The 10,795-nt window shown below is 32.0% G+C and overlaps 1 long non-coding RNA gene across 1 annotated transcript; it reads right to left on the reverse strand.

Annotated features, from left to right (window-relative positions):
- Positions 1-5,724: 5,724 nt before the first annotated feature.
- On the reverse strand, positions 5,725-7,047 carry LOC134252895 (uncharacterized). The gene is made up of 2 exons (XR_009989036.1): positions 6,968-7,047; positions 5,725-6,255 (listed from the first exon to the last, which is right to left on the reverse strand). It is a non-coding gene; the product is annotated as an uncharacterized LOC134252895 (long non-coding RNA).
- Between the last annotated feature and the right edge of the window lie 3,748 nt (positions 7,048-10,795).

Genomic DNA, 10,795 nt, shown 5'->3' on the forward strand with positions numbered 1-10,795 from the left:
TCTCATGCAAATGTCAACCATGAAAATGATCATGGGGAGTATAAATATGCAATGAAATATATTTTGTTTATCCAGCTTTTTGAAAACGCACAATAGTTTTTTTGTTCAAATTAATATCACATATCTCATCAAACAATTGTTTTGAGGGCGAATTTTTTTCCCTATATGGTTAATTGCAACTGATAACTTCCATGTTTAACACTTCAATGAATGCTCCCCATTTTGCCACCATGGCGACGGAAAACAAAAAATAAAATCCTGAACTTCCTTACAAATCAATATCGTCTCGAGTTAATATTCCAAGTCGTAAAAAATGCAAAAACAGATATTAGTTTCTACAATGCATGTAAATCACAAATTTAAAACCCTCAGAAGGAAATTGAACTGGTTAGAATATTCATTCTGTTTGACAATTGTTCGAAGAAAACGAATAAAAAAAATTTGATTTATAGCTTTTGAGCGTCACATATAAGACCTGTAATTATTAACACTTATCCCCAATAGATTTAAAGAAAAATAAAAATTAATAAAACTGACTGATTTCGACAAATTTCAGCCAGACATTGAACTTATTGAAAAAGGAAATTACCACCTCATAGCCTATGAACAAACAGAAAAGAAAATATTTTAAAATTTTAGTGTTTAATTTAAATCTTCACAAACGCTTTTTGTGGCATTCAAATTATCATAATCATAAGAGATCTGTCCATGCGAATTTGTCGTATCTTGGTAATACGATATTTAAAATGCTCGTAATACTTTCACATCACAGTAACCAAGAACAAAGTAAATCCACAAATAAAATTGCAAACATTATAAACGGGACCAACTTATCAAAAATTCAAATATGCCCTCAGAATACTTTCACAAAACCCTTAATGGCAGTTGGAAGAAAAAATAAATTGTGTACACTTATTTGAATATGCCTGTTTAAATACATAAATTTATGTTGAGTTATTGGCCATGCATGCTTGGCAACTACTTTATTGGTACTTGAATTCTTTCCTTTGGCATTGAATTGAAAAGAAAGATATGGCAAAAATATTCACTATATAGGTAATTCCTGCTTCTTAGTACTAAAGTTGAAAAGGTGTTTCCATTTTCATGCATACATGTCAACTAAAATGCCAAAGGATAAGTCTGAGAGAGAGAAAGAGGGAGGGAGGGGGGTAACAACCTTGTAAACAAACCACTGTAGGCTTGGTTATAAACCATACAAGGTTCAACTTTTAAAAAACTTATTTTAAAATTTCAGGAAAAATTCCAACTGTCTTGATGAAAGAGAAAAAGACTTGGGGAAAGAGAAATGAGTTATTGCCCTTAAACTCTCAAATCTAAACAGTGAGCAATGAGCTCACTAAATGATACCCCCCGCCTCCCATATCCTTATAATGAAAAAGTCTATGTTTTGCTGTGGCCTGGAAACCCAAAATATGTGTTGGATCAAAAAGTAAAATAGGAGGTGCACAATGGCAATATGTAATAAAGATTCTGTGAAAGTTTCATTAAATTTCACTCAGTGGTATAAGAGGAGTTGCAGATAAGAGATGGGTACCCCAAAGCATAACAGACAGCAGACGGACACACCGATTACAGTATACCCTCCCACTTTTCAAGCGGGGTGTATAATGAAAGATCATGCAGGTCCCACTGCTTGGAAATACGAGACAAACAATTACTGAAAATCACTTTATATTCGCGAGAACTTTATTTTCGCGTAATTACGTGAGACAGTGTGCTTGCGAAAATTAAATTCTCGCGTATAATAGTATTCCTTAAGATTAAATAGAGCAATAACCACAATTCGTGAAAATTTTGTCTCGCTAATCAAAAGTCAATGTCTATCTTGTGAAAATAAGGTGTCGCGAAAATTTAGTGATCTACAGTAACCAAACATGTCACTCTTTAATTATAAATGTAGCTAGATCACTAAAAAATGTGTTAATTATTGATTGTTCTAGTTGATACTAGTTTAAATAAGTCCATCATTTACTGGGTATTATAATAAAAAGTTTAATTGTCTTTAAATTGATTTTATCGCTAAATGTAATCCAATCAATTCAATAAATTATGAAGTAAAACCCCATTGGCAAGAACATTTTGTCATATTCAGATAAATTCCAAAAAATTCATTGAAAAAAATTTGAATAGAAAGAAATCATTTCATCTTTTAAAAAACTTAAACATAAACAAATCATTTCTTTTTGACTACAATATAGTACACCTACTTGCACTTCTCCTGTGGTGCTCATTAGCACTGCTAAAAATTCATCATGATGGTGAAAAACTTATAAATGAATCTTTTTTTTAAAAATAAAACACCAGCACACCTACTTGCACTTCTCCTCCGGTTTTCGTTAGCACTGCTAGCCGCCGAACTAGACAGCGAACTTTTACGATCCCCTCCCAGCACAGTGGATGTGTTCACTCGCCTCATAGCACTGGGTGGTGCCGAATTGTGCTTTGGCCGGTCCTTCTGAACGGGAGTGGTGTGTGAAACCACCTGCATTGACATGCGTCTGTTATTGCGATCCGAACTCATTGTTTTTTTTTTACTTCTTAATTACCATCCATGCACATAAAAATCGTTTTTTTTTCACTGTACAGTAGAGCAAATGCAACTTTATGAGATTTTTCGGTCGTCAAATTTTATCGATTAGCAATTTTCTTCCTTTTTCATGACTCTATGATTGGTGGTTCCTTTAATCCAGAATCACATGAAAAACTAGAAATTCACTTAATTTAGGCAATTAACACCCAGCATTAATGACTTTCCATAGATGAATTAGTGATATACGAGCTGGTATCCGTTTTCATTTGCATGTGTTTCGATCATTACTAGTATCATTTACAAATTCTCCCACATATCTGAATAAAACATCTTGATACGGAACTGTGTCAATATGCAAAACATCTTAATTTCCAGCAAATCAAACACTCTAAATACAGTTTCTTTCTGTTTTAACACCTGATGTACATCTCAAGTTTCTTATATTAAACCCATGACCAGTTAAATTCTCAAAGAGTTTGAAACATATAAAACGTTCACTCCCCAAATCTTCAAATATTGACAAAATCAGAGAGAAAAATGTCTAATTTTTTACGACAGAATTTCTAGGATACCAAGATGGGAACCGGTTATGCTAGTTGTTAGGGTAAAAAAATGATAATTCTGGGTTTGGGTAAACAGGGTTCTCATAACCTTGGGTTAGGTCTGACTAAGATGCAAAAACCAACTTCACTCAAAATGCTGGGAAACCGTACCAAATCTTCGTAATTTTTCCTCGGTATTGAAAAAATTCTTCAAATAAAAGAGAAAATTAATTGTGCATATTTCATGGAGTCCATTTAATCTCCCCTCTTTTCCAGACAGCAATTTGTCATTTTCACACCTGGTATTCTTTAAACGAAAATGTTTTGTCACTTTTAAAAGATATATTATCTTCTTATGGGGGAGATTTGAAGTAAAAATGTTTATTCTAAATCCAATAAGAGTCCCATAATTCCTAGGGTAAGGTCTCCTTGATGAATTTAGTGGTTCTCATTGAAATCAATCTTTTATTCTTTTTTCTTCAGCACTAAAAATCTAGATCTTCCAAAAACCTCTTCACAGAATTTATATCCAAATTTATCCAACGATCTAAACCTTAATCTCAATCATAACATGAAATTTTGAAAAATTTTCAAAACACATGAAAACTTTCAAGATCACCTTTTTTCAGGAAAATATTGTCAAAATCGATTTACAATTATTCAAATGTTGCTTTTTTATTAAGAAGAGATGATGCTGGTCCTTTTTCAGTTACACAGATTTCCACCAAAACAAAATTAAAGTTTGGAAAATTTTTTCAAATCTCTCCTTAATTGAAATTTTAAATCCTTCAACTCAATCCAAAATCCGAATCAAGCCCCATCGTCCAGGAAAATTCCTCCCTACGTAAACAACGTGCTGAACAATCTGCCCGCAATATTGTCAAATTCCATGACCGAATTGTCAGTTTCCCACAATTTTCTTAATAAACCTCATACATTATTAAGCATACAGAGAGACAATGGCACACAATGGATGACTGACCAAAAGATTTGGAAATCTCTGTTTACCAAAGAAATTGAAGGGAATGGGTGTTTCAATATATCATTTCCTTTTCTCTCATACCCTTTAAGTTTGCAAAATCTATTAAAAAGAGGTTCCAGTGGGTTCAGTTTTTCCACATACAGATGATAATTTTATTTGAGGAGGGGAATTAGTGGACATCAATAAAATATCAGTAATTATTAATACCAATAGATAATTTTTTGTTACTTAGAAAATAAAGAAAAAAGACCTGATATGAATTCTTATCTTTTGCTTTTTTAAAAATAAATAATCAAATTATGAGACAATTAAAAATAAAATTTGTAAGCAACCTCATAATGTGTAACTTATAAATTAATTTATAAATTTCCCCCTCTGGTACCCCATGCAGGTTTGTTCCCGTTTTGCACACATTTAATTACAGATAATTAAAAAATGTGTGAAAAACGGGAATTTGACCAGGTGAGATAATTACTTAATTGCTATAGTCTATACTATACTTGGCTTAGCAAGTATGTGAAAGATGAACTTATAGTGAAAAAATAAGAGAACAAATACAAAGTTAATGTATTTGATTATCTGATGATCTTATTATGACATCTTTTCAAATTAATTTTTATTACTATTTTCTTTATTATATGTTATATCTTTAATTCATTTAGAATTATATCAAGATTTAAAAGTACATATTCTTTTTTTTAAGAAATTGGACTTAATAATAAATAATATGAAACAAATATTAATTATTTATTCAATAAAACCAAATATTTTCCCATAAATATATATATAATTTCAATAAAATGCTTATAAAATTGTATTAAACCTCTTAAGAATACGTTAAGCTAAATCAGGTATTCACAGGTAAATCCAGGTAAATCCAAAACAGAAATCAGACTATAATTGCTATCAAAACACACTTCACACCGGTTGTTCTATACTAATTACCAAATGTGTGCAAAACGGGAACACACCCCCATGCATACATGGATCACCCTGCCTTTAAAGTTCAGATGATGCCAATCACATTGTTTGCACATAATTATGTGTGTATTTACCTATCTCATGTAACACTATATATTTACTCTTCCCCGGGATACTCTAACAAATTAAGCAGATTTTCTCTGCCATATTTTGATTAATACAGAACGTCAGGGTAAAACTTTCCCTTTTTAGTCTGCATTATTCATAGGGATAACTTGCCAGTTTTTGGTATAAAATTGAGGTAACATGCATGAGCATCTGAAAAAAAAAATTTGAAAGGGGGGATTGTTTTAACTGAGGAATTCAAAAGCTGAAGGGAGATAACTTACAACCCGCAGACTCACATTTTTTCCTTATTCAAAATAAGGAAAAAATGCGGACGGGAGTATTTGGACTAATTTTCCGCATTCATTCCAGATTTTCGTAGATTCAAATTTCCAGATTTTCTCCGTATTCAAAATATGGAGAAAATGTGGATGGGAGTAGGGGGGATTTCCGCATTTCCATATATACAAAGTATGGAGGTATTTACTTGGTTGATAAAATGCGGAAATACGGAAATCTGGAGAAAATACGGAGTTAATCACATGGTTATAAAATAAATGGCTAATAAAACCGCTACATGATGCATACATACATAAATATTTACAAAACCATCAACAATGTGCAAAATTATATACAATTTATTATATCATTATGAGAAAAAAACATATAAATGAATGAACAAAATTACACATTATGTTCATGAGCAATGTATTGGATCTTATATCTTTGACAAACAAATAGGAGCATGTATGGAAAAAAAACTGGAACTCTTATTTAAGCCACAAGTTCATGGAAAAAATGTGGCATTTTTTAATATTCATATTAAATAAATGGAAATTTATTCATTCTATTTAAGCAAAAGTGGGAGTGAAATGTTCAACACTATTAGGTACTGGGGAAAAAATAACAATTGACATAGCATTGAATATTTACAAAACAAGAAAAAATTTTAGACATTTTTTATCAATCTGGATCACATTTGCCATTTTCTACCTGCATCCCTGATTCATATTTCTCACAATTCAATTTATATCTCAGGTCTGTGCTTTACACCCATCTGTCCAATAAAAATTTTCTTCAGACTTCTTTGTAATTTGTAAGGTCTCTGCATGTTTAATTTCTTGCAGCAGCACTTGCGGTCGAATTGGCAAATCCTATCAATTAAAAAAAAGTACTTAAATTATAATCAGTCAGGGGTGGTACTGAAATCAGTCATTTTTGAAAATGATGGATAATGGTCATTTCTTCTAAGTATATAATGTACACAATTTTCTGATTTTTGTAAATATGACATCTTTTCATCATATTTCCATTCTCAAGTCAATTTTCCCATCCCATTTACTACAGTAATTAGATATAGTACACTATCCTGCCATAGACCCTTGTGTAGAGAAACATCTTGACAAGTAATTGAAACCAAAATAATTTAGTGCGCCCCGTAAAACTAATGAGATAATTAAGTGCGCCCAGACCTAACAATTTGATAAAAAATGATGAAAAACAGTCATTTTTAATATCAGAGATAACTCTATTTCTAAAATAAATTTCAAAATAGAAATGACTGTTTTTCATCATTTTACTAAAAAATGATGAATTTCCATCATTATTAAAAATCAATTTAATGACTGAAAATCATCATTTTTAGAAATGATGGATTTCAATCACACCCCTGACTGATAATGGTGCAATATTAATAAAATTTAAATTCATTGCTTTTATTCCTTTTAAAATCTTTTTATAAACACAAGTTTGGGTTCTTCAATTTAATATCAATTTGTTTAAAATATTATTTATAATAATGACAATCATAGTTGACTGTTTTTAATTAAACAAGCAATAAAAAAAGAAAAAAAAGAATATATATACCTCAAACATAACCATCCATGGACCAAGCTTTAAGCCCGTTAAAATCGCAGTAAGTTGAATAAGTCCTCTCATGCACAGACGCTACCAAAAAAAAAATGTATGGTAAATCATTGCTAGAGATTACACCCCATGGCTCCCCAAAATTAACACCTTTAATTGTGGTTAACAATAATAAAATTCTATGAGCTGATTGAAAGATTTGAATCATGGGCATATTGGCTGAAACGTACGTAGCCTGGTAGAGCCTAGGCCTAGAGTATTTATTTTCATCATCACAGTGACACACATGTTAAAAAAAATATGACTGACCTACCGCATATGAAATATGTGTATCTGCATCTTTTGGTTGATACAGCAATACGATCTCAGGCTGTCTGGTCAACAAACTTCTTCCTTTAGACAGAGCAGACGTTGCAACATGGAGGCCAAGGTTAAATTTTGGCGGTCTGTTGTTTAAATTAATTGATCACTGAGCCCGACAACAATCCCGATCAAATTGTACATAACATTCAGCAGAAACAGAGAACTGCTGTTAACTCCAAGACAGTTTTTATGCACCCAAATTTTTTCGGGGTGCATATTGTTTTTGTCCTGTCTGTCTGTTTAGCTGTATGTCTGTCTGTTTGTTTGTCTGTTGTCAACTTTAACCTTCGCCATAACTTTTGAACTGTGAGACTTAGAGACTTCATATTTGGTATGGATACTCCACTACAAAAACACTTTCAACTGACACCAAGGTCAATGACCTTATGACCTTGATTGTGACCTTTATGCTAAAAATATCGAACTTTCGCCATAACTTATGAACCGTGAGAGATAGAGACTTCATATTTGGTATGCATACTCCACTAATTAGGCACTTTCAAGACACCAAGGTCAATGACCTTGTGACCATGACTGTGACCTTTATGCTAAAAATAGCTTTTTGGAACTTTTGCCATAACTTCTGAACGGTGAGAGATAGAGACTTCATATTTGGTATGCGTACTCCACTAATTAGGCATCATGACACCAAGATATGACCTTGTGACCTTGTTTGTGAACTATGTGCTAAATATAGTAACATAACTTTTGAACCATAGATGATAGAGACTTAATATTTGGTATGCATACTACACTAATAAAGTGCTTTCAAATGACACCAAGAACAATGATTGTGTGACCTTGACTGAGACCCATTTGCTAAAAATTGCTTTTTAGAACTTAATGTTGCCGCCAGGTGCTACTGTGTCTCACAAACACATCTTGTTCTTGATGAAAAAATTCTAAGTCCAGAGCTCCGTATTTTTTCGGATGAAAAATATTCTAAGTTAAGAGTTGTCCAGATGAAAAATAGACTAAGTCCAATTCTCCATATTATTTCCGTTTATTTTCCAGATTATTTCCGTATATTTTCTGCTTTTATTGTTAATTTTCTCGCCCCCATTTTTTCCATATTAAAATGAGGAAAAAATGCGGAATAATCCTGTGAGGTGTACAAAGTGTCCACATTTGAAAGGGAGACAACTCAAATGCATCCTATTATCTTATGTATCAATTTCTAAACACTGATTCAGAAGATAACTTGCAGACTCAACTTTTGCATACAATTGGGATTATATGAGGATGTCAAAGTCTAAACAGGGGTATATCAAAGTCTGAATGGGGAATAACTTATTTATAAGCTTTAAGGATCTCAATATCTTAATGGAGATAACATAATTATCTCAAGATATCAAATTGTTTGGAAGGGAGACAACTCCATGGCATCTCAATACCTAAAAAAAATATTTTCTCACAAGCATTGGTTTGAGAGGGTGATAACTAAAATACTTTGAAAATTATCAATGTCTCAAAGAAAGATAACTGATAGAGAACTCAATATCTGAAAGGGAGGTAACTTGTGAGGTTTCTAATGATTCTCAGTAGCCACAGGGTACTGTAAACCAGCTTTTTTCCGAGAAATTTTCGCAAAGTTCGCGAGAGCCTCGTCATTTCTCGCCGCGAACTAGGAAAGTCTCTGTGTCTATCAACAACAGATAAAAAAAAGCTTGATCGCAAAATTAAATCGTCATGAACTAGTTTAACCCCATAAAATCGCGAAATAAAATTGCCGCAAATAAAAATTGGTTTACAGTATTTCTTAAAAATATTGTAATTGGAGATCTTATAAGACAGGGGGAACTACTATCCTCCCAAGAATAAATCATGTATTTGAAGAACAAGGCAGAATAAACTATGCCATCTATCTGAGTTTAATCATCCCAATATAGTTCTGTAGACATTCAGTAACATGCCTAATAAGCAATAATATGCCTTTTCTTTTTTTAACTAACCTTATAAGTTATAAGCAATTGTTTTGTGTTCCTACAGTAACAAACACTATAAGCATTATGTTTCCTTTCCTGTGTACCTACCCAGTATCTGACCTGCTGCCATGCATGGGTATTTCCCACCAAACAGTTTTTTGACTGTTTCATTGGAGGAATTTCCATCATTTCCATCACTAGATTTTCAAAACTCACCAGTTTTCCAAAACTGGACATTTCTTAGGACCTCTATGATAAAGTTTCAGCATTATGACAAATTTGGATTTCAATCTTTACAAAGTATCTTTAAATATGTCTAAACATAACCTCCTGAACAAGAAAACTTTTAGAATTTTTCATTAACTGAAAAACTGATATTATTATCATTATCTTCAAAACTGAATGTATTTTTGAAAGTGTTGAATTAAATTCACTGCTACAATATTTTTTAAAATTTGCATTTGAAGAGAAAATTTCATTAAAATTCAAAATTTTTTTTTTCAATTTTCAGAGCCAACCACTTCCATAACAACCGGACCCAAAACAAAAATTCCTACCTTGAACCCTTCTACTCTCCGACAACAAACACAGGTCTAAGAATTCGAAACAAACACATTTCCTCTGCGTAAGAACTTTTCAAAAAGTTTTAAAATTCAGTGCCACACTTCAAAGAGTCGGTATTTGGTCACTTTTGATGATTGTTTAAAAAGCAGTCTGGGCCAAACAATGGCCAACATACAGTGGACAAATGGTGTGAAAAATCACAATTAAACACTCATAAAGTTAATTTGTACTTTGAGTCCATTTGTACACTCAGGGAAAATGCTGAATGAAAGGCACTTCATAAAAAGTCCAAGCTTATATGGTTCTAAAAACACATCATGAGTTCCAAGTAGATTTTTTTAAGGAGTTTTAATTCCGAAGTGCAATTAACGAAAATCCCTTACTTATACATTGTAAATATCTAGCTTGTTATTCAAAATGAAATATGAAAAAATCCAAACTTTTGGCAACTTTGTGTGAAATTGAACTCTTCCATTTAATCAGCCTAATTAAACATAAATAATGAAGTTAATCACCCGTGAATATTGAGGCTCAAGTGAAAGTCAATGGCTTAATTCAAATACAAGAATTTGAAATCAGTCTGTCACATTTTAACTGGGAGTCCTAATGCAGACATCAAATTTTAAGCCATTTCTTCAAGGTAAGCTGGACAGCTTAATTAACATGAAATGATAATTATGTTAAATAATTTTCAATACACTTATGTAATTTCTACATCATTGGCAGATTTTCATTGCCTGATAAATATCTTAATCACTGTTAATCTGTCTGCAATTGATTTCACCACTTGACAGTTCTAACTAATAAATCGGTGATAATCTGAGTATATAATCCAAATTTTTTTCAACTCCATATATAAAAAATATCTGAATATTAATTGCTTTATCCATCGAAGGTGCATTGACTGTACATTCATAAGATCATTTATGTGCAAAAGTGCATTGATGTTATTTTTTAGTTTATCTGTAACTTGTAA

The sequence above is a fragment of the Saccostrea cucullata genome, unplaced genomic scaffold, assembly GCF_032062105.1.
Source record: "Saccostrea cucullata isolate Sc308-1 unplaced genomic scaffold, CSIRO_AGI_Scuc_v1 ctg516, whole genome shotgun sequence".
NCBI classification, from domain to species: Eukaryota; Metazoa; Mollusca; class Bivalvia; order Ostreida; family Ostreidae; genus Saccostrea; species Saccostrea cuccullata.